The following is a 22,711-nucleotide window of genomic DNA, read 5'->3' on the forward strand; positions in this document are numbered from 1 at the left end:
CAAAGTTTCCCAGGAAGTCATTAACAGTTTGAGAATAAAACAAATGGAGTTGACTGTCACAAGTACAATCAGCCGCAAACAAGGGAGCTTTGAATAGATACCATCAGGCTCTCAAAACCATGATTAAGGCATGCCATCATGAAGACCCACCAGATTGGATCAAAGAAGTAGATTTCTTACTATTTGACCAGAGATTCCTCAAATGAATGTGTTGGAATTGATCCATTTGAGTTGGTTTGTGGTCATAAAATTAAAGTTCCATTGTAATTAATTAGGGAAAAGTCCTTGAACCACAAAGACAAATCCTCACCGATGGATTACCTGTCCATGTTTCCAGAAAGATTCACAGGAACATGGAAAGTAGCTCAAGACCATTTGAAAATTTTACCAACCAAGTGAAAGGAATGAGTAGATAAGCATTCAGCCTTTACAGCATTTCAAGTGGGAAATGAAATATTGGTACTAAAAACAGAATATACTGGAAATCACAATAGGTCGGGTTGCTCCCAAGGAGAGACAGAAAGCTAACATTTTGAGTCTAGATGACTCTCCAGCAGAGCTGACATGAGGTGCAGAGGGAACAGCATTTATGCAATAGTAGGAGGGGTTCTAGAGTGCTGGGGAAGAAGATCTGCACTAAGTGATTGGAATGTGAGAAGGGCAGAACAACTGCCAAACTGGAAAGAACAGATAGTCCCATCGGAGTTGAGAAGGGGAGAGAGGACATGGTGACAAAGAATGCTACAAATAAAGCTAAAAGAAAGGGGAAAATGAGAGTGAGTTTGCAATCTGAAGGCCCAGAACTTAATATTAAGTCCAGAAAGTTGTAAGGTGCCTAGTGTGAAGATGAGATGACTGAAGATGAAATATTGATATTGTGTTCCATAAAAAGTAGCTAAGATGGTTAGTAAAATGATCTATCTGATAATCTTTTTTCCAGCATTGCTTTGAGTTTGTGCTGGTATTTCCATAGGTGTTCCTGCTGAACCTAATCTATTTTATGTGTGTGTTGCTCCATATTTTTTCTGGAAACATTCAATCCTTACAGAGCTTCTAGTTCAATCCACTTCCTTTCATTTAGCTCTTCATTCATTTTTGAGAGCTGAGCAAAAGGACTCCCTAAAGCCATCATCGTCTCAGAGATTATATTCTCAAGTCTGGATCTATCATGAGCTAGTAGATCAGCCTTTTCTTCTTGAACTTCACTTTTATTCCTGACAGCAGAGAGCTGAGATTTTAGCTTCATTAATTCAGAAGGAAGCAAAGGATTTCATTGATGTTTTCCATGGGATTAGCAGCATGAAACATATGGTCACCAATTATTGTCTCATTGTTATTTCATCAGACTCTGTTTTTGTAATCATTTAGTATATATATATATATAATATATATATATCAGATGGGATATTAAGAGGTCTTTATTGAAGTTTGAAGGTATTTTTGTGTATGGTCTGTTTGGATCGGTGCACAGTTCTTTATAGCTGCATCAACATTGGGTTTAGTTGTTTACCTTTGCCGTTGATCTTCTGTACGAAATGCCTTAAGAAATTAATTGAAAGCTGAGCATTTTATCGGTGCATGCACCTTCCACATGTCATGCTATACTTGTATTTTCTACCAATTGTGTCAACTGTCAAGTTTGTACTTAGGACCTGTATGCTTTGTTACCCTGAGAGGTTCTCTACATGCTTATGCACACCCTTCAATGACTCTGATGCTATAAGTCTTTAATTTGTCTAATAGATCCTTCTGGGAATAATTTTATTAGCTTGCTCCCCTGCTGAAAAATCACATAATAAATTCTTCCTTGTGCCTGCTCATAGTGATCTGTAGATTTTATTGGTTTCTGTCTACATGATATGAATTCTGATTGATGAAAATGGAGGTTTAATTTGACTCTGAAATGATCTTCTAAAGTGGCCCATATTTTTTGCAGATCTTTTTATCCTTTGCCTCATTCTGATTATGTTAAATCTGTGCAGACCTTTATTAGCAATTTCAAAACAAATCTAAAGGCTTGTTTCTCTGCATCAGCAGGGGAGCGAGCTCATAAAATTACTTCATTTTCGGGAGGAGAGTGAGAGCGAGACAGAGAGAGCACCAGGAGGCTGCCGGGAAGGTAAGGTTTTGTTTCTCCCACTTTAGAAAGCTTACCTCGAGCTGGAACCGTCTTCATTTTAGGGAGAAGAACGAGAGCAAGACAGAGAGAGCACCAGGAGGCTGCCGGGAAGGTAAGGTTTTGTTTCTCCCACTTTAGAAAGCTTACCTCGAGCGGGAGTGGTCTTCATTTTCGGGAGAAGAACGAGAGCAAGACAGAGAGAGCACCAGGAGGCTGCCGGGAAGCTAAGGTTTTGTTTCTCCCACTTTAGAAAGCTTACCTCGAACGGGAGTGGTCTTCATTTTCGGGAGAAGAACGAGAGCAAGACAGAGAGAGCACCAGGAGGCTGCCGGGAAGCTAAGGTTTTGTTTTTCCCACTTTATAAAGCTTACCTCGAGCGGGAGCCGTCTTCATTTTCGGGAGAAGAACGAGAGCAAGACAGAGAGAGCACCAGGAAGCTGCCGGGAAGGTAAGGTTTTGTTTCTCCCACTTTAAAAAGCTTACATCGAGCTGGAGTGGTCTTCATTTATTTGGGCAGTGGCTGAACCCGAGACACTACACGTGTAGTGTCTCCCACCTGCCCTCCTCCTCTAATCAAAAAAAAGACTCGGTGGTGTGTAGATAAGGTAAGGCTTTTTCTATTTCACGTTTTTTTATATATATCGTGTGATTGCCAAAACCTTTTCTGTTCCTTTTTCATTTATTTAAGTTAAGTTTAATTATGTCAGGAGATCTCACACCCTGTTGTGCTCCTCTTGCTCAGTGTGGGAGCTCAGGGACAGGGCTGATGTCCCTGACTCCTTCACGTGCAGGAAGTGTGTCCAGCTGCAGCTCTTGTTAGACCGCATGATGGCTCTGGAGCTGCGGATGGACTCACTTTGGAGCATACGCGATGCTGAGGGGGTCGTGGCTAGCATGTTTAGCAAGTTGGTCACACCGCAGATTAGGATTGCTGAGGGAGAAAGCGAATGGGTGACCAAAAGGCAGAGAAAGAGCAGAAAGGCAGTGTAGGTGTCCGCTGCGGGCATCTCCCTCCAAAACAGGTATTCCGTTTTGGATACCACTGGGGGAGATGGCTCACCAGGGGAAGACAGCAGTAGCTAAGTTCATGGCACCATGGCTGGCTCTGCTGTACAGAAGGGCGAGAAAAAGAGTGGAAGGGCGATAGTCGTTGGTGATTCAATTCTAAGGGGAGTAGATGGGCAGTTCTGCGGTCAAAACCGAGACTCCCAAATGGTATGTTGCCTCCCAGGTGCAGGGGTCAGGGATGTCTCCGATCGGCTGCAGAACATTCTGAAGGTGGAGGGTGAACAGCCAGTTGTCGTGGTGCATATAGGCACCAACGATATAGGCAGAAAACGGGATAAGGTCCTACAAGCAGAATCTAGGGAGTTAGGAGCCAAGTTTAAAAAATAGGACCTCAAAGGTAGTAATTTCAGGATTGCTACCAGTGCCACGTGCTAGTCAGTGCGGAAATGAAAGAATAGTCAGGATGAATATGTGGCTTGAGAGATGGTGTAGGAGGGAGGGGTTCAGATTTTTGGGACATTGGAACCGGTTCTGGGGAAGGTGGGACTATTGTAAATTGGACAGTCTACACCTGACCGGACTGGAACCCAAGTCCTTGGGGGTGCTTCTGCTAATGCTGTGGGGGAGGGTTTAAACTAATGTGGCAGGGGGATGGGAAACCAAATATTGGACAGAAAAGAGGTAGTAATGAAAGCCTGTAGGGAACTAGAAATGGAGTCAGTGTGACTAAAGGGAATAGTAGTCGGGGAGCAGATGATGAACACAAAGGGACAGGTGCATTGTCTGAGGTGCATTTGTTTTAATGCAAGAAGTGTAGTGGATAAGGCAGATGAGCTTAGGGCTTGGATTGGTACCTGGAAGTATGAAGTTAATGCTGTTACTGATACTTGGTTGAGGGAGGGGCATGATTGGCAACTAGTTGTCCCAGGATATCGATGCTTCAGGAGGGATAGAGAAGGAGGTAAAAGGGGTGGAGGAGTTGCAATCCTGGTCAAAGACGATATCACAGCCGTACTGAAGGAGGGCCCCATGGAGGACTCAAGCAGTGAGGCAATATGGTAGAACTCAGAAATAGGAAGGATATAGTAACAATGTTGGGGCTGTACTACAGACCTCCCAACAGCGAGCGTGAGATAGAGGTACAAATATGTAAACAGATAATGGAAAGGTATAGGAGAAACAGGGTGGTGGTGATGGGAGATTTTAATTTTCCCAACATTGACGGGGATTTACTCAGTGTTAGGGGTCAAGATGGAGCAGAATTTGTAAAGTGTGCCCAGGAGGGTTTTCTAGAGCAGTATGTATGTAGTCCAACTCGGGAAGGGGCCATACTGGACCTGGTGTTGTGGAATGAACCCGGCCAGGTGGTTGATATTACAGTAGGGAACTACTTTGGAAATGGCGACCACAATTCCGTAAGTTTTACAATACTCATGGACGAGGATGGGAGTGATCCTAAAGGAAGACTTCTAAACTGGGGGAAGGCCGACTATACCAAGATTCGGCAGGATCTGAGGAATGTAGATTGGGAGAAACTGTTTGAAGGTAAATCCACATTTGATATGTGGGAGGCATTTAAGGAGAGGTTGATTAGCGTGCAGGAGAGACATGTTCCTGTGAAAATGAGGAATAGAAATGGCAATATTAAGGAACCATGGATGACAGGTGAAATTGTGAGACCAGCCAAGAGGAAAAAGGAAGCATACATGAGGTCTAGGCGACTGAAGACAGACGAAGCTTTGCAAGAATATAGGGAATGTAGAGCGAATCTGAAATGAGGCATTAAGAGGGCTAAGAGAGAGCACGAGATATTGCTGGCAAACATGATTAAGGAAAATCCCAAAGCCTTTTATTCATATATAAAGAGCAAGAGGGTAACTAGAGAAAGGATTGGCCCACTTAAGGACAAAGAAGGAAAGTTATGCGCTGAATCAGAGAAAATGGGTGACATTCTTAACAAGTACTTTGCATTGGTATTCACCAAGGAGAGGGACATGACAGATGTTGAGGTTAGGGATAAATGTTTTCTTACTCTAGGTCAAGATGACATAAGGAAGGAAGAAGTGCTGGGTATCCTAAAAGACATTGAGGTGGACAATTCCCCAGGTCCGGATGGGATCTATCCCAGGTTACTGAGGGAAGTGAGAGAAGAAATAGCCGGGGCCTTAACAGAAATCTTTGCAGCATCCTTAGACATGGGTGAGGTCTCAGAGTACTGGAGACTTGCTAATGTTGTCCCCTTGTTTAAGAAGGGTGGCAAGGATAATCCAGATAATTATCGACCGGTGAGCCTGACGTCAGTGGTAGGGAAGCTACTGGAGAAGATACTGATGGATAGGATCTATTCCCATTTGGAAGAAAATTGACTTATCAGTGATAGGCAACCTGGTTTTGTGCAGGGAAGGTCATGTCTTATCAACTTAATCCAATTCTTTGAGGACGTGACAAAGTTGATTGATGAGAGAAAGGCTGTAGATGTCATATACATGGACTTCAGTAAGGCATTTGATAAGGTTCCCCATGGCAGGCTGATGGAGAAAGTAAAGTCACATGGGGTCCAGGGTGTGCTAGCTAGATGGATAAAAAAACTGGCTGGGTAACAGGAGACAGAGGGTAGTAGTAGAAGGGAGTTTCTCAAATTGGAGACCTGCGACCAGTGGTGGGACCACTGTTGTTTGTGATATATGTTAATGATTTGGAGGAAGGTGTAGGTGGCCTGATCAGCAAGTTTGCAGATGTCACTAAGATTGGTGGAGTAGCAGATAGTGAAGGGGACTGTCAGAGATTACAGCAGATTATAGATAGACTGGAGAGTTGGGCAGATAAGTGGCAGATGGAGTTCAATCCGGGCAAATGCAAGGTGATGCATTTTGGAAGATCAAATTCAAGACCGAACTGTACAGTAAATGGAAAAGTCCTAGGGAAAATTGATGTACAGAGAGATCTGGGTGTTCAGGTCCATTGCTCCCTGAAGGTGACAACACAGGTCAATAGGGTGGTCAAGAAGGCATATGGCATGCTTTCCTTCATTAGACGAGGTATTGAGTACAAGAGTTGGCAGGTCATGTTGCAGTTGTATAGGACTTTGGTTTGGCCACATTTAGAGTACTGTGTACAGTTCTGGCCGCCACATTACCAAAAGGATGTGGATGCTTTGGAGAGGGTGCAGAGGAGGTTCACCCAGGATATTGCCTGGTATGGAGGGTGCTAGCTATGAAGAGAGGTTAAGTAGATTAGGATTATTTTCATTAGAAAGACGGAGATTGAGGGGGGACCTGATTGAGGGCTACAAAATCATGAGGAGTATAGACAGGGTGGATAGCAAGAAGCTTTTTTCGCAGAGTTGGGACTCAATTACTAGGGGTCATGAGTTCAAAGTGAGAGGAGGAAAGTTTAAGGGAGATATGCGTGGAAAGTTCTTTACACAGAGGGTGGTGGGTGCCTGGAGCGCGTTGCCAGCGGAGGTGGTAGATGCAGACACGTTAGCGTCTTTTAAGATATATTTGGACAGGTACATGGATGGGCAGGGAGAAATGGACACAGGCCGTTAGAAAATAGATGACAGGTTAGACAGAGGATTTCGATTGACGCAGGCTTGGAGGGCCGAAGGGCCTGTTCTTGTGTTGTAATTTTCTTTGTTCTTTGTTCTTCTTTGATACCTGACTATATAAAGCACAGCTCTGCATACTTTTTAAACACTTTGAATTCAATTAGAAGATCTACTGAGTTTCAATTTAAGCAAGGGTATTTGTGAACACTCTAACAATATGCTTTTGATCTTTTCCATACACCTGATCCAGCAAAAACCCTGGCCACTTCCCTTTTTCAGGTGTAAAGGTGATTATAGGCCTTATCATCATGGTATTATCCACTGCTGTTCACTGTGTCATGTTAATGACAGTCGTCTATTAATCAGTTTATTATCAGGGATTGAATAATTCCATGGGTTAGTTTAGATTAGATTCCCTACAGTGTGGAAACAGGTCCTTCGGCCCAACAAGTCCACACTGCCCCTTGAAGCATCCCACCCAGATCCACCCCCCTAAATCCCACACACCCCTGAACACTATGGGCAATTTAGCATGGCCAATCCAATTAACCTGCACATCTTTGGACTGTGGGAGGAAACTGGAGCACCTGGAGGAAACCCATGCAGACATGGGTAGAATGTGCAAACTTCACAAAGACAGTCACCCGAGGTGGGAATCGAACCCCCGTCCCTGGTGCTGTGAGGCTACAGTGCTAAGCATTGAGCCACCGTGCAGCTCCTAATGTGTACTTAACATAATAAATCACATTACACATTATGAACAAGCCATTGCACTAAACCTTCCGTGTAAGCTGTGTACAACCCAAAACAGACAAACTGGCAGGCAGAGTTGCATGCATGCAGTCCTTAAAGGTGAATTCTTTTAAAGACAGGGAACACTATGTACTTCTTGTGAAGTTCTTAAATTCTAAAGTCAAGGTGCATTTTGGTTGCATCAGGCTCTGGAACCGATGACTGAGAAGTTAAAGAGGTGAAATATCCTTGACAAATAAGGCCAGCAAACATGCTCCAATAGTGTGGTTATAACTCATTCAGAGATAGTAAGAACTGCCGATGCTGGAGTCAGAGATAACACAGTGTGGAGCTGGAGGAACACAGCAGACCAGGCAACTTCAGAGGAGTAGGAAAGTTGATATTTTGGGTAGGGATACTTCTTCTGAAATGTCAACTTTCCTACTCTTCTGATGCTGCCTGGTCTGCTGTGTTCCTCCAGCTCCACACTGTTATCTCTGACTCCAGCATTGATAGTTCTTACTATCTCTGTGCTGCAGAGAGGCCAGGTGGACAGAACCCAGTGCATGCCATATCCTGGAGTGCGAGAAAACCAGACTCCATTCTGGTACTAAAATGGTACTTACAGTGCTAGAACTACTAAAACTATGGAGTGAAACTTCCATCATAGAACATTTTCTAAAGTTTATGAAAATTATCATTCACATTTTGCCAAAATGACTATCCATAAGAAAATCACAAATATCCATGATATTTGTCTCCTGCACAGAACATTGTAACTTTAAGGAAGAATGATGACATTTTTTCAGTCATAGAACATAGAACATTACAGCACAGTACAGGCCCTTCAGCCCTCGATGTTGTGCCGACCTGTCATACCGATCTCAAGCCCATCTAACCTACACTATTCCGTGTACGCCCATATGCTTATCCAATGACACCTTAAATGTACCCAAAGTTGGCGAATCTACTACCGTTGCAGTGTGAATTTAAAACTATATGCTGTTAAATAAGGCTGCAGCTTTGATTGCAACTTTTCAGATCCTGCCCCCAAAGTACTTGCAGTTTGAATATTTATTTCTTCGTTAGCTGCTACTTCTTTCTTTTAGGCATCAGCTTTATGCATATTACCCAATCAAATGGCAAATCTTGGGTACCTGAAGACACAAAGACACAACAGCTGGGATGGGAAGAGAGAAAAGAGAAAATGCATGAAATCTTGAGTCTTGCTTGACGGACTGTTATGCCATTCTTCAAGTTTCTTTCTGCTTTTTAACTCCTCTGTCACTGCTCCAGTATAGCTTCTGATGGAACCATAATTTACCCAGTCTTCGAGTAGCTAAGATTGGAATTTTCTTATTCACTACTCTGAAAGACCTGGGTCTCCCCACATCTGAGATTCAATATATGGACGCAGATCATATATGGAGAACTTGTAGAACGCATTATCAAGAGCTTTGCAGAGGTGTGAGAACAAAGCACTACATGAACAGATTTCTAGGCTCTGTTCATTTTGAAAAAGTGCTTCATCATTTCCTTCCAGCTGATGCTGCTGACCCACAACCTGACCTTAAGCTGTGCCTCTCAAAAACCTCCCACGGCTTCCAGCAATGTAGGAGATGAACAAAGTTCATGCATCAACTGACCTTATTGCCTCAATTATCAATCAGTGAAATTGCTGCTCTCAAGCTAAGGGTCTTATGTTGAAATTACTCATCAACCTTGCACTTTCTTTGTTCTAAGGTAGAATTTGGATTTTAAAAAAAAATTCATTCATTAGATCTGTGCCATTGCTAACCAGACCAGCTCTTATTGCCCATCTATAATTATCTTTGAGCTGCTGTAGACCATATGGTTTATGCAAATGCAGAATGCTGCTAAGGAGGGAGCTCCAGGATTTTGAGTACATGACAGTGAAAGAATAGTGATATGATTCTAAGTCAGGATGCTGTGTGGCTTGGAACACAATGTTCAGGTCATGATGTTGCTAATCTGTTGCTCTTGTTGTGGTAGAGATCAGAAATTGTAAGACGCTATCAAAGGAACATTTTTTTTGCGTTGCTGCAGTGAATCTTGTAGATAGTACTCACTTTTGTCACTTATGGAGGAAGTGGTGGTTGGAGTGCTGATCAAACAAGGTGCTAGGGCCTGGATGGTGTCAAGGTGCTTGAGTATTATTGGAGTTATATTCATTCAATCAAGTGGGGAATATCCATTGCAGTGCTGCCTTGTGCCTCATAGGTGTTGGGAATACTCTGTGGAGTCAGAACCTTTTTGGTCACAATATTTAAATGGCTGGTTCAGTTTAGTTTGTCATGAACAATAATTTCAGGATGTTGGTGGTGGGTTTCATTGTTGTTAATGCTATTGAATATCAAGTCAGGCTAGTTTGATTCTCATATTAAAGAGGGCACCATGTCGCACTTGTGTGGTATAAATGTTACTTGTCACTTCATGGCCCAAGGCTGTAAGCTGTCCAGCCTTTAGAAGAAGAAGAAAAAGAAGATAGAGAGCAAGAAAGAAGTTCACTTCCCAAAGAGACCCAGGTGGTCTTTCATTCAAATGCTAAGAAGGGAATGAGAGCAGATAACCATGAAAATCAATATAAATAGTAACACCTCATGGAACACACAATTCCACAAGCACCGGCTAACCGGTAGGAGGCTTGTTTGTCTGCCTGTCCTCACCCATTGGAGTAGACAACACAATGGCCATGGCTAGTGGTAGAGATGATGGTTTGTACCCACATAACTCACAAACTCTTTTCCCCTCATCCCTCAGACTTTTTTCTGTTTTGTAAGTTGCAGATGGTGCACGTATTCCTCTTCCTACCTTGCCTCATTCACCTCTCTAAAACTCCATTATTGTACTTTTCATCCTTTCAGACAACCACGAACTGCTACAGGACATGATGAAAAGACCAATGAATCTGCAGTTAGCAACTCAATTTTTGGCTCCGCATATACTTTAGAGGGGTTCACAGAGGCAGAATATAAGTACAAGTGCACTTCAGATTGTGCAGGCACTCTACCAGCTGCAAAGAATATGAGAAACACACATCGGTCCTGTTGCACAGGAATAATTTGAGGACTTTGATGGAGTGAGGCAGAGAAAAAGCATGTGAAGAGCAGCATGCTTAGTGTAATGACTGGTTTGCTGGGAAGGCAGCTGTTACTGTCATTGATTACGCAGGAGGCTGGCACAAATCTGGCGCAGGGCATAATACAGAGTTTGGAGTCCTTGTCTTTGAGCATGAAAAGGCTTGCAACTCCATGAAAACATAAAGATGGCCATGATGCACAGCTTTTTGGACAATGTTTCAGTTTCTTTTGCAGCACATGCGGAAGCCATCCAGTATCTGAATGTGTCAGCGGAAACTCAATAAGGTTATACACTCTCAGCGTACTGCCAGGCTGTGACCGTTGTCATCACAGATGTGGATGCCAGTACTCAAAGGGGCTTGCAGCATCTCACAACAGTCCAGCGAGTTGTATTTCAGCAGCTTACAAGGATTGCAGAGGTGCTACCCATGAGGAGGTTTGGCAAGGTTATGTGGAACACAAGCCTGCTTTCATCTTGATGTCACATTACTAATGCACTTACTTTTGCTTATCAACTAGCCAGCTCAGACCTCTGCTGCCCATGCAAAAGTTGTGCAGACCAAGCCCACAGCTACTCAAGCTTATGTTGCAATCTGTACTCCCAGTGTCAGTCAACAGCATTTCACTATGTTCTAATACTTCAGTAACACAGTATAGGAGCACCATACCAGGCTAAAGGACTTGCAAGATAGGCACTAAAGCAATGCAAATGAGTGAACTGTTGGATTTTGCTTGAAATCTTGGATGTTTTGTTGGTATAATTATTTTTTGTAATTCATTCATGGGATGTGCCTAGGCTAGCATTTATTGCAGGTCCCTAGATGCCCTCAGTGGGTGATGATGAGCTGCCTCCTTAAACAATTGCAGTTCATGTGCTGTAGGTAGTTCAGGATTTTGACCCAGTGACATTGCAGGAACAATGGTTATATATCCAAGTGTGGATGGTGTGTAGCTTCGAAGAGGACTTGCAAGTGACAGTGTTCAATTTCAGCACTGCAGCCAGGAAGTCACACTGATATAGTAAGGGTACTGTTACAGAAGGTAAAGTTGGATTTCTGTTCATGGGACTGGTGTCAAATGAAGTGCTCTTGGATATCCTGGCTGCCTTTTCCCTTCCTTCTCTTGAGGAGCTCAGTATAAGGCTGATGGTAAAGGAAATGCCTTTACAATGGTAAGGGAAAGTTGTAGAGTAAGGTAACCCATTTTGACAGCTATTGGAGGATTCTTCCACACCATGCAAGGCAGTGAAACTGTTGCTTCAGCACCCCGATGTTCCACTTGATAATCTTTCTAACAGCAAGACGGCTTCCATTGTTATGCATAATGGCCAAGTGTTGTTGCATTACACGATAAAGTCAGATTTATACACTTAAACCCAGATTTAAAGTGAAAGGCAATTAGCCACTCTCAGGTTTGACATTGTGGCTGAAAGATTGAGAGAAGAGAAGAACAGTGCAGAATGAAAGCACAGTGACTACTGTCAGCAGGGTGGGCATTAACCAGAATGATATGCTAGGCATGATCACACACCACTTCCCCATGGAGTGAAGATGAGGTTTTATATTTGTGGCATATCTCAACATTAATGCAAATCTCAGCAATGAGACATGATGCCCATAAAGTCACGTCCATGCAGTCGACAGCATGCTACACCATGGAGAGAAATGTTATTCAGGTTTCAACTTTCTGTTTCTTTCCTGTTCTTCAGAGACAACACAAAGATTGAATCCTCAATGAAGAACATCCATCACTTCTTTGAGGTAGAAAAGTAGGGGGTACTTGGAGATTTTACGTTATGTTGCCTGTTTCAGCCTGGAAGGAACTTGATTTGAAGAAATTCAGGTTGACAGCTACCATCATTATTGTCTGCGTGGAGTTTGCGCATTCTCCCAGTGCCTGCATGGGTTTCCACCGTGTTTTCCAGTTCCCTCCCACAATCCAAAGGCATGCAGGTTAGGTGAAATGACAAATTATCCATACTGTGCCAGGATGTACAGGCTGGGTGCATTAGTCATGAGGAAGACAGGATTATGGGAACAGAATGGGATGCTCTTCAGAGGGTTGGTACAGACTCAGCAGTCTGAATGGCCTCCATCTGCACTTTAGGGGTTCTATGATTCTATGATCTCCACTGCAGACAGCGCCACACTGCCACTGCTCAGAGGTTCCAGGTCTAGTGCCAACAAGTGACAGAGTTCTCCCAGCACTTTCTTCATGAATATCAGGCAACAGATAATCAGCTCCTGGTTTAAGTGGAGATGAAGATGTTAAGTATATGAGGTCTCTTACTGAGAGCCTTTTTTACCATCTTCCTCCTCTATCTAAAGCAGCTTCTCCTCTTCCTCTGCACATTTCTCCCTCCTGCTACAGCCCAAACAAAATTCAAACTAGACCATCCATGATTGGGTATAAGTGGTGTGCCCCAAAAATTTGTAGTCAATACAAAAGCTTTCTGTATATGCAGCACCATGCCCTGAAGACTGACTTTTAATTAGCACTGGTGTTCGGTTCCTCTGCTATTGATTCAAGCCAGAATTTCATGCTGACTAGCATTACAATGTGCTGCTTTTCTGTATTTCCAGCATATGATTCTTGATTATGTTCATATCCTTGCTGTTTTGTTGATAAGATATGAACAAGATCATTATTTCAAAATCTTACTAAAATGCCATTTAATGCAAGTTGACTATGATTCTGAGAAATTTCTTATGGAAGTATTAATATCCCCATCAATCACCGAAAGTAAACAAAGGATTCTTGGTCAGTGAGGTAGAATCTAATTAATGCTATCAAATTGAATCAACCAAGAACATGCCACGTGACCAAAACTCCCCTGGTTTCTGAAGAGTTCAACTGTAATTTCTGAACCCTCTTGCCACAGTCTGTTTTTGTTTACCATCTAAGCCAGTTGACTTTACAGCGCCTTCAAGATAAAACAAGACTTCAGGCTCATTGCCAGACTTGCCTCGAGGTTAAACATCATAGAGATTTGGTCTTTGGCAGAATCCTGCATCGTCTGAAATTTGAACTATGTATGGCTGGCACATTCTCTTGGAGCTAGTGGATGACTAGCACATTCTCTTGGAGAAGTAAATTACCTGTATTGGTAGATCAGGCATGTTCTCAATACTAAATTGCCCAATGGGACACTGATACATGTGATAAATTGTGCAGTTTAAATATGGTACAGTTGAGAGACATTGCTAGCAAAGAATAGCTTTTCCCTGTTTTCCAAATGAAAATTAAATCTACTACCAATTTAAACGAATCAAGTTGTAAATTTTTTCTTTATACAAAATTGGAAATTTTACAAAACAGTTTGTTATTCTGGGAGTCCTAAATTGACCTGATGTTGTAAATATTACATTAATTAAGGGAGATGATGAAAAATGGGAAGAAAGGTTATTTAAAAAATTATATATTTGTAATTTTGTGAATCGCCAACAATAATGAAACCTTGAAGCAATTAGACTCACCTAGACCTCTAAATACCCAGTTCTAGAATAGATGATTAGCAACAATCAACAATTATCATATTACTAAAAGATACTTTGACTTAATGGACAAGGTGAAAATCTCCGCAGTGAGATTCAAACCTATCTACAGTGCAAACAAATCAACTTCAATGCAATCAAAGCTTTTCAATGGTAAGGCAGATAATGAAAAGACATCTTCTGCAAGGAGCAGCACAATTAGGATAACGTCTTTTGGATATTGGCATTGACTATCCAACTAGCACTTACCTGAAGCTGTACAATTTCTATTCAATGAATTGGACCATTATTAGTCTCATCATTAATTTGACAGCAAAAAAATGTTCAATGATTTTGTCTTCCAAGTGGCTAATACCCTTTGGAGAATGAGACAATTGATAATTTGGTACAGGTAGGAAATCTCTGGTAAAAGTCCTCAAGTAATGGTTTAACAGCCTGAGTCTTACTTAGAGCCTAAAGGACTATGTGCTTACAAACCAAGTTGAATAGAAACTGACTGGCATGGCAAACGTCTGTCGATCAAGTGAAAGTGGTTGCTTGAATAGATATTAATACTGTCACAGGAATCTGATGTAGTAGTTGCAATTTAGGAGTGAGTCACCACCCATTATAAAAGTAGACAGGATTTATAGACAAGATTATCCAATAGCTCATGAATGATCGGCTTTACTCTCTAAATGAGCAGATTTGTTATTACTTTAGATGTATAAATTAATAACTAAAGGACTGATTAAATAATTAAATAAGTTTGGACACAAAGGTAGTGATAATGATGTGCTGTGCCTACAATATATGGGCATTTGTGAAATTTGTTCCAGACAAACATCTATGGTAATGGTACTTGTGGCTTAACATACTTTGACTCAGAGATGTAGAGTTTGAGTTGTAGATATAGAAGAACTTTTGGAAGAAGAAGAGTTACCTCAACATTTTTTCTTAGATGGCAGTCAATGTCAGGGACAGGAGGTCATGACTACAATGTTCACAGTACACAGTGGCACATACAGACCAGATTTTTTTTAAACCAGCTTTTAATCATAAATGTGCCTTTTCCTCAAACTGCTCTCTCTTCTTCCTTCATGTTCACAGCCTGAGAAAATTCACAGGCAATTACTGTTTAGCTTGGAGTGCATCTCTCTGTTTGAAGTTCGTGTCTTTAAAATTTATTTGACGGCCATCAAGTGTAATCTTCCATTATCTCCCTCCAGGCTGAGGATAATACACACAGGCCTTTTCAGTCTCCCAGAGCCTTACAGTCACAAATTATATTGCGCAGAATTTACAACCTGTTTCATTTTTATTTGACTGTATGTCCTTTCTGAAAAATAAATTAATTAAAACATATCTTTTAATAGTTCACTATGCCGCTGTTCCATGGTTATAATTCATCATCATGAAAGAAGAGAAAAGCAACAGTCATGTTTTGCTAATGTCAAGGTTTTAAAGGATGTTGGCAAGGCCTCCTCTGGAGTACTGTGTGCAGTTCTGGTTGCCCTGCTGTAAGAATGATATTATTAAATTTAAGAAGGTTCAGAAAAGATTTACTAGGATGTTGCCGGGAATGCAATGTTTGAGTTATAAAAATAGGCTGAAGAGGCTTGGACCTTTTTCACTGGCATGTAGAAGGTTGAGGGTGACCTTGTAGAGGTTTATAAAATCAAGAGGGGCATAGATGAGGTGAATATTAAAGGTGTTTTCCCTAGGGTAAGCGAGTTCAAAGCTGGTGGGCCATATTTTTAGATTACAGGAGAAAGTTTTAAAAAGAACATGTAAAAATATTGTTCTTCATAGAGAGTGGTTCATGTTTGGAATGAACTTCCAAAGGAAGTGGTGGATGCAGGTACAGTTATGATTTTTTTTAAAAATGGGTAAGTACATGAATAGGAAAGCTTTGGAGGAAAATCAAACAAATGCAGGCAAATGGGGCCAGTTTAGTTTGGTAGCGTGGCCAGCATGGACGAGGTTGGACCAAAGTGTGTCTTTCTATGCAGTATGACTCTATGTTTAACTAATTACCCAAGTCCTCATCAGATCAATAATACTTTTGTTCATTTTTGTCAAGGTTTCTACAGTTGGCAGAAAAGTAACTTTGTGAAATACCAATTATTGCAACGTCAGGCAGGCCTGCATTTGTAAAAGAAGTGAGCATGTTTGAGAATTTTTCCAGCCTTGATTTGAACAATGCTACATTGTTTTCTCCTTTACATTATAGCATATAACTGCACTTTTGTTTCATACAAGATTGCATTTGCATGTAGATATTTTTAGCTTAATCAATAGCTCCTTTGTAAGTTTGTTTTATCTCATCAAACTAAAATGCTCCTCAATCCCTTAAACTCCAATGTAATCAGTTATCCAAATGTCCTGCCTAAGAAAAGACGCCGGGCTTTCGGAGTTGACAGCGCAGCAACATCGATCAGATATCGTCTGTAACCAGACAATCTTATTATTCAAGGGAATCATAAATTATTCTTTATAATGATGCCAAGTTTACTGCATCAAGAATAACTGTGTAAGTAGAAACAAAATCAAGTTTTTATGTAGAGTGTCAATTTTATTGGTCCAATCAGCACTGACAAATCTTTTGTCTATATACCGAAGTGAGAGAAAAGCATCTTAGCATGATTCCTATCCACAGTGTCCACATTATATAGCCACAATTGCCTGTAGTGTCCAGAGTGTTTGGGATAGGTGGGTTAGATATTGGGGAATTGCAGGGGTAGGGGAATGAGTTGGGATGGGATGCTTTTTGGAGGTGCGATGTGGACTTGTTGGGCCAAATGGCCTGTTTCTACACAGTAGGGATTCTGCAAAATTCTAAGATTCTGTGAAACAGTGCTACTTTTCAAGCATTTGTGTTCAGTTAAATGAATAGTTCTAATTGTATTTACACAAATTATATTCATATAAATACTTTACCATATTGATACTTGAGTTCATGTGGAAATTGGCACTTTCCCACCAAGTGAATTATAAGAAGAGAAAGTAAATGACTTATACATTGTCTAATAATACAGTGCACAACATAATAAATTAGATTGAATTGGCTGTAATTATCACACTGCTGGTTTTACACAATCAAAGCTTTTGTCTAATAGATCAATGTGCTTGTAAAAATTTCAGTGTTTTTCATTATTATTGAAAATTTTGCAAATGGATAGACAAAATGCATTTTTTTTAAAATCTGGAAATTTTTTTCAGAATTGTTTTTCGTTATTTTCTCTATACCTTTACTGATTTGTACTTTTGCAAAGTTGGACAGATTGTGTAAAAATGGATGCCTAGAAGCTGAAATCTGTAACTTTATCCAGCAATCCTTCTCAAATGACACAGTCTCTAGAGCTTGCCTTCAGTTCTCCTTGCACTATCCTCAGTAGTTTTCTATAAAACAAAAAAAAACTTGCTTTCAGTCAAAGGGGAAGAAAAAAATGATACAAATCATTGTATCTTTTCATTTATGTCTGACCATGATAATGTTAGGCACTAAATTTTACTAGCCTGAGATTTTGCTGAGATAAATCTCCAGCTTACGTGTAGATCATTGCCAATCACTTATGGCAAGAGTAGAAAAGATAAGGTGGGTGAAGAGCCATCTAATTTAGGAGAAGTCAAAGGAAAAGCTCTACAAACTATTTCTGTCAAATATATACTTAAGCTGTCATCAAATATCCAAGCAAACATTTATCTTGTCAGCTATAATCACAATTGTTGACTCTGGTTTTTGCTGTGCCTCGTATTCAGGTTATACCTGAGCTCTTTGAAATAAGAATCCAGACAATGCATTGATCTTAAGACGATTCAAATCAAGATAGCTTTCTTCTCTATTTCAGGGCATTGGCAGTCTTACAGCAAATTTGTGAAATACCAACCAGAGGTGTAGATTCAGTTTTGCACAAAATGTTGCAACTTTCCATGGAGGAGATGGACGCTGAAAAACTTATTTCGCAATAATAGTTATACATTAGGGTTGTTAACTTCTTTATTGTTTAGTTGTTCTTTTTATTATCTTATTTGTAAACTGTCATCTCCAAGGAGGAAAGTGCACAGTGCGGATCACCAGTGGAAACTGAGCGCACGGAATAATTTTCATGTGGGAACAAAGCCTGAAGCCTCATTAAAATTGGGCCGCTGGCCTCATTTAACTTAGACCGGTGAGCTGAGGACATCTGTTGTCCGTTTTTAACTAATTACACCTTTGTGAAGCATTTTGCGTTGTTTATCCATTTATAAAGACATGTTTTTGTATAAACCACACTATAAGGCTTGTGACCTCTTATTTTACAATGATTTTTTTTCTGTTGGAAATGTTTTTCCTCCCTATTCTGTTAATACAACCATACCAATATTCTTAATTTTTAGTTAGATATCCAATGACCTCACTAATGAAAACTTGAAGAGATATTTTGACTTTGGATGGTGTTGTAAAATACACTTTATTGACATGACCACACATTTAACCACCCTTCAAAATTTTATTTCCACTAACTGCAAAATGGTTGCTACAGTATCCTAATCGAATTGAGATTTTACAGGAACTCAATCATTTGTCCACTTCACAATCCACAGACTTTTAAAAGTCAAGTATGTAAATGTTTTATTGCTGTTTCCTGATTAACTGTGTATTTCTTTCGCCCTTACTCTTACGACTTCTAAGTAAAGAAGGCAACTGACATTTGAAAATACAAGGTGCAGAGCTGGATGAACACAGCAGGCCAAGCAGTATCAGAGGAGCAGGAAGGCTGACATTTCGGGCCTCGACCCTTCTTCAGAAAACTGACATTTGAAGTAATTTGTAAAAGAAAGACTTGCATTTATATCGCATTTTTTTATGGCAACCAGATGCCTCGAAGCACATTTTGAAATGTGGTTAACATAACAGATCCTGTGCACTCTGCAAACTCTCTCAAACGACACTAATAATAACCAGACAATCTGCTTTTTGTGCTTTTGTTTAAGGAAGAAATATTGTTTAGGACAACAAGATGAACTCCTGCTCTTCTTTAAAGTATTGCCATGGGATCTTTTACATCTATTTGAATATGAGAATGCCTTAGTTTGGGGCCCTTTCATTCTTGAGCAGTTTGGATGATGCAATGCTCCCTGCATCAGAGAATCTTGGTTTTGATTTTTGTGCTCATGATCTGAAACAAGGCTTAAAGCTGGAGAGTGAGAGTGTGACCCCAGAAAATCAAATATCTTCCTTCTAACGCACAAAAAATTAAAATATTTTAAAAATGTAACCTGTGAATTTATCAATGATTATGTGTTCATGTTTAATAATAAGCAAATGAAATAATCAGCAAAAATTCACTACAAAACAATTCATTTGGGTTTTTATCAACAATCACTGTGAACTACAGATCAACAAACCACAGCCGTACATCTATTTAAGCTCCCACTACTGACAACCCATATGTCCCCGAATATATTCTGAAATTTTTAAAGCACTGAAATAGAGCTTGACAATGTCAGTGCATTATTTTTAAATCTCTTTGACTGCTCAATTGTGTGCTTATTCATGGAGAATGTCTTTCCAAGGTGATCTTACTATTATGATTTCAGACCTTTTTCAGGATGATTGGACAAAGATCACACTATCTTATAGCTGAAGTATCTAGTCATTCTAGGCAAATTGGCAATTCATGCAGAGCCTTCTTTTTAATACTGCTTTAGCTATTTATTTTAAACTGCATCGCACATAGATTTGTAGTGAATTCATAAAGGCACAAACAGAATTTTGTTTAAAAGTGTCACCACTTAATATACAATGCTAAAAGGGGTCTTGATTTGTACTGATCTCAAAGGAAAAATATTACTGTAAATTGATTACATAAAATATATTGTCTTTCAGTTGATGGTACAAATTCATCTTTGTTGAGAAATATATTGCACTGAATTTTTCCTATTTTCCATGTTGAATCAGGGTGAGATTCATGGCCCCACTCTATCATGGATGAGAGTAATTTTTCCCACACAATCTGTTCTCTTCTCTTCACTTTATTGTTTATGAAGCCTACTTCCCTTATGCAGTGCGGGAGAGAAAAGCACTTGCCATTGCCGGGACCTTTTGCCTTTTGTACTGTTGGAACCATATTTAAGTCCAGCTGGAGATCATTTCAGATGCTGCAAGCAAGCCTCCCACAATATGCAACCAGTATCACAAAGAATATGATTCAAAAGGGAAGCTGGCACTTTGCTTCACCAATATGGACTTGGAGATGCTAGTGGATGGGGAGATGAGGATGATGCTTTACCCTGCAGAATGCCAAAAGTGGGCTATGCCACCAGACTCAGCGAGCTGGTACTGAGTTGGTGCCCTGAGTCCGTGGCATGGTCTGGGACAAACATAATGCACAGCAGTGTAGGAAGAAGGTGAATAATCTTCTGTACATTCTCTGCTACCTTGTACTCACAGGGCCACCACTCACTCTCGCTCTGCCACGGCACTCATCTCTCACCAAGGCTTGTCAATTACAAGTCACACTGGTGCACGTACCACGCCCACTCAATCTCTCTCACACATCTCATCATCCTAAATTACAAATCCTTCCTGCCGTCTGTGCTTCCTACTCATCTCACTCGTTCTCTTCAACTTGCATCATCATTAATTACTCTTCTACCCATTTCCATCCAACTCGATCACTCCCTTTTGTGTTGTTTCAGGCTGAGAGGACCAAGTTTGCTGGAGGTGTGCTGAGAAAGGCAGCTGACATAGGGCTTTTAATGTCATACAAGGAAAAGATTGTTATGCTAGCTGTGGAAGAGAATAACCGTTCATGTGGGGTATGGGAAGATGTCAGTGATCAACCAATTCAACAAATCAACCTGTCCCCTGGCCAATATCTTGTGTCACTGGCTTCTGCAATGTTTCAGCAAAGCTCAGCGTAAGCTGGAAGACCAATGCCTCATTTTCCATTTGGAGACCATGCAACCTTCAGGACTCAATATAGAGCTCAATAACTTTAGGGGTTGAACTTTCCTATGACCAGCCCCCATGCCCACACATCAGGCCTCGTGATCACATAGTCTGCTATTACACACAACCTATTGTTAGCCACTAACAGTCTCCATTAACAGCTATTTACCCTCCTAGGCAGATTGATATCCACTCCTTTGTCTGGCTAATTATTATTCTCTCTCTTTGGGCTCTATCCCCACCTATTGTTTATTCCATACCCCCTCCCCTCACCCTATCTTCTGCGTAAAAACCAACATTTTCCTAGCTACTATTTGAGTTCTGAGGAAAGGTCACTGGGCCCATGGCGATAATTCTGATTTCTCTTCACAAATGCTGCCAGACCTGCTGAGCTTTTCCAGCAATTTCTGTTTTTGTTCCTTATTCACAGCATCCAGAGTGCTTTTGGGTTTTATGGGATCAGGGATGGCTGTCTTGAATGATGAGTGATCAGACTCCTAAATTATCTCTGTGCAACTCTCCAGTCAATCCTGGAACTGGTCTTACTGGACCTGTAAAAATGACAGTGCCTCACTTTCCAGTCTGCAGCCCTGATCCTGACAAGCCCAAGCAGATGCATGATTGTATCTAAGCTCCTGCACAAAAACCAAGGCAATGCAAATATGTTGTGAGCATCTAAGTAAGCACAAAGTGAATAAGTGTTAATTGAACAAGCTGAGAACCCAAGATGCACCCTGCTCTGAGACATGAAAGGAGTTCCTGTCCTTGCACGCAAAGGGCCGTACAACAGCACCATCATGAAAATAGTCAGTGTACTCGCTTGGGAACCCTGCAACCCAATGGTATCAATGTGGAATTCACAAGCCTCAAAATCTCCCCTCCCCCCCACTGCATCCCAAAACCAGCCCAGCTCATCCCCGCCTCCCTAACCTGTCCTTCCAACTGCCTAGCCCCTCCTCCCACCTCAAGCCCTACCCCCATCCCCTACCTACTAACATCATCCCGTTCCCTTGACCTGTCTGTCCTCCCCGGACTGACCTACCGCTCCCTACCTTCCCATGTACAAGCACCTTTACTGGCTCCATCTCCTCCTCTTTGACCAGTCTGTCTCTTCTCCACCTATCTTTTCCTCTATCCATCTTCTATCCACCTCCCCCTCTCTCCATATTTATTTCAGACCCCACCCCCCATCCCTCCCCCATTTCTGAAGAAGGGTCTAGGCCTGAAACGTCAGCTTTCCTGCTCCTCTGATGCTGCTTGGCCTGTAGTGTTCATCCAGCTCTACACCTTGTTATCTCAGTGTACTTTGAAGTGCATTATTGAAGTGGTGACTCATATTATAAGATGTGCCAAGCTGAAGCAGTGACACTGGTGTGTGTCCAATGTCAATATTTGTGAATTGCGCGCAATTGTTGCCCATGGAGTGTGCCTGGAGGTATTGAGTAATGCTAGTCAAGATGAAGGTCTGGAGAAGTCAGATACAAGCTGGAGCCACCAGGTACCCAATTTATCAAAGATAATGGGAACTGCAGGTGCTGGAGAATCCAAGATAACAAAGTGTGGAGCTGGATGAACACAGCAGGCCAAGCAGCATTGTGCTCCTGAGATGCTGCTTGGCCTGCTGTGTTCATCCAGCTCCACACTTTGTTACCCAATCTATCAACTCAGGAATCGTTATCATCTAGTTTTTCATGGGAGAACAGTAAATTTCAAATAAATGAGGGGAGAATTTGGAATAATGAAATGCTAGTGCATCCAAAGGGCCACCTCACCACTCAATAACCACAATCT

At 41.2% G+C, this 22,711-nt stretch overlaps 1 protein-coding gene and 1 long non-coding RNA gene across 3 annotated transcripts in view; one reads left to right on the forward strand and one right to left on the reverse strand.

Annotated features, from left to right (window-relative positions):
• LOC125457615 (uncharacterized) overlaps window positions 1-22,711 on the reverse strand; it is a 267,233-nt gene that overhangs the window by 130,354 nt on the left and 114,168 nt on the right. The gene's annotated exons all lie outside the window — the stretch shown is intronic.
• On the forward strand, window positions 1,884-19,802 carry LOC125451950 (uncharacterized). 2 transcript variants are annotated; one of them, XR_007247477.2, is made up of 4 exons: window positions 1,884-2,231; window positions 2,370-2,567; window positions 18,037-18,155; window positions 18,659-19,802. It is a non-coding gene; the product is annotated as an uncharacterized LOC125451950 (long non-coding RNA). The 2 variants fall into 2 exon arrangements; XR_007247527.2 differs by having other exon boundaries at window positions 18,664-19,802.

The sequence above is a fragment of the Stegostoma tigrinum genome, chromosome 1 (genome assembly GCF_030684315.1).
Source record: "Stegostoma tigrinum isolate sSteTig4 chromosome 1, sSteTig4.hap1, whole genome shotgun sequence".
NCBI lineage: Eukaryota > Metazoa > Chordata > Chondrichthyes > Orectolobiformes > Stegostomatidae > Stegostoma > Stegostoma tigrinum.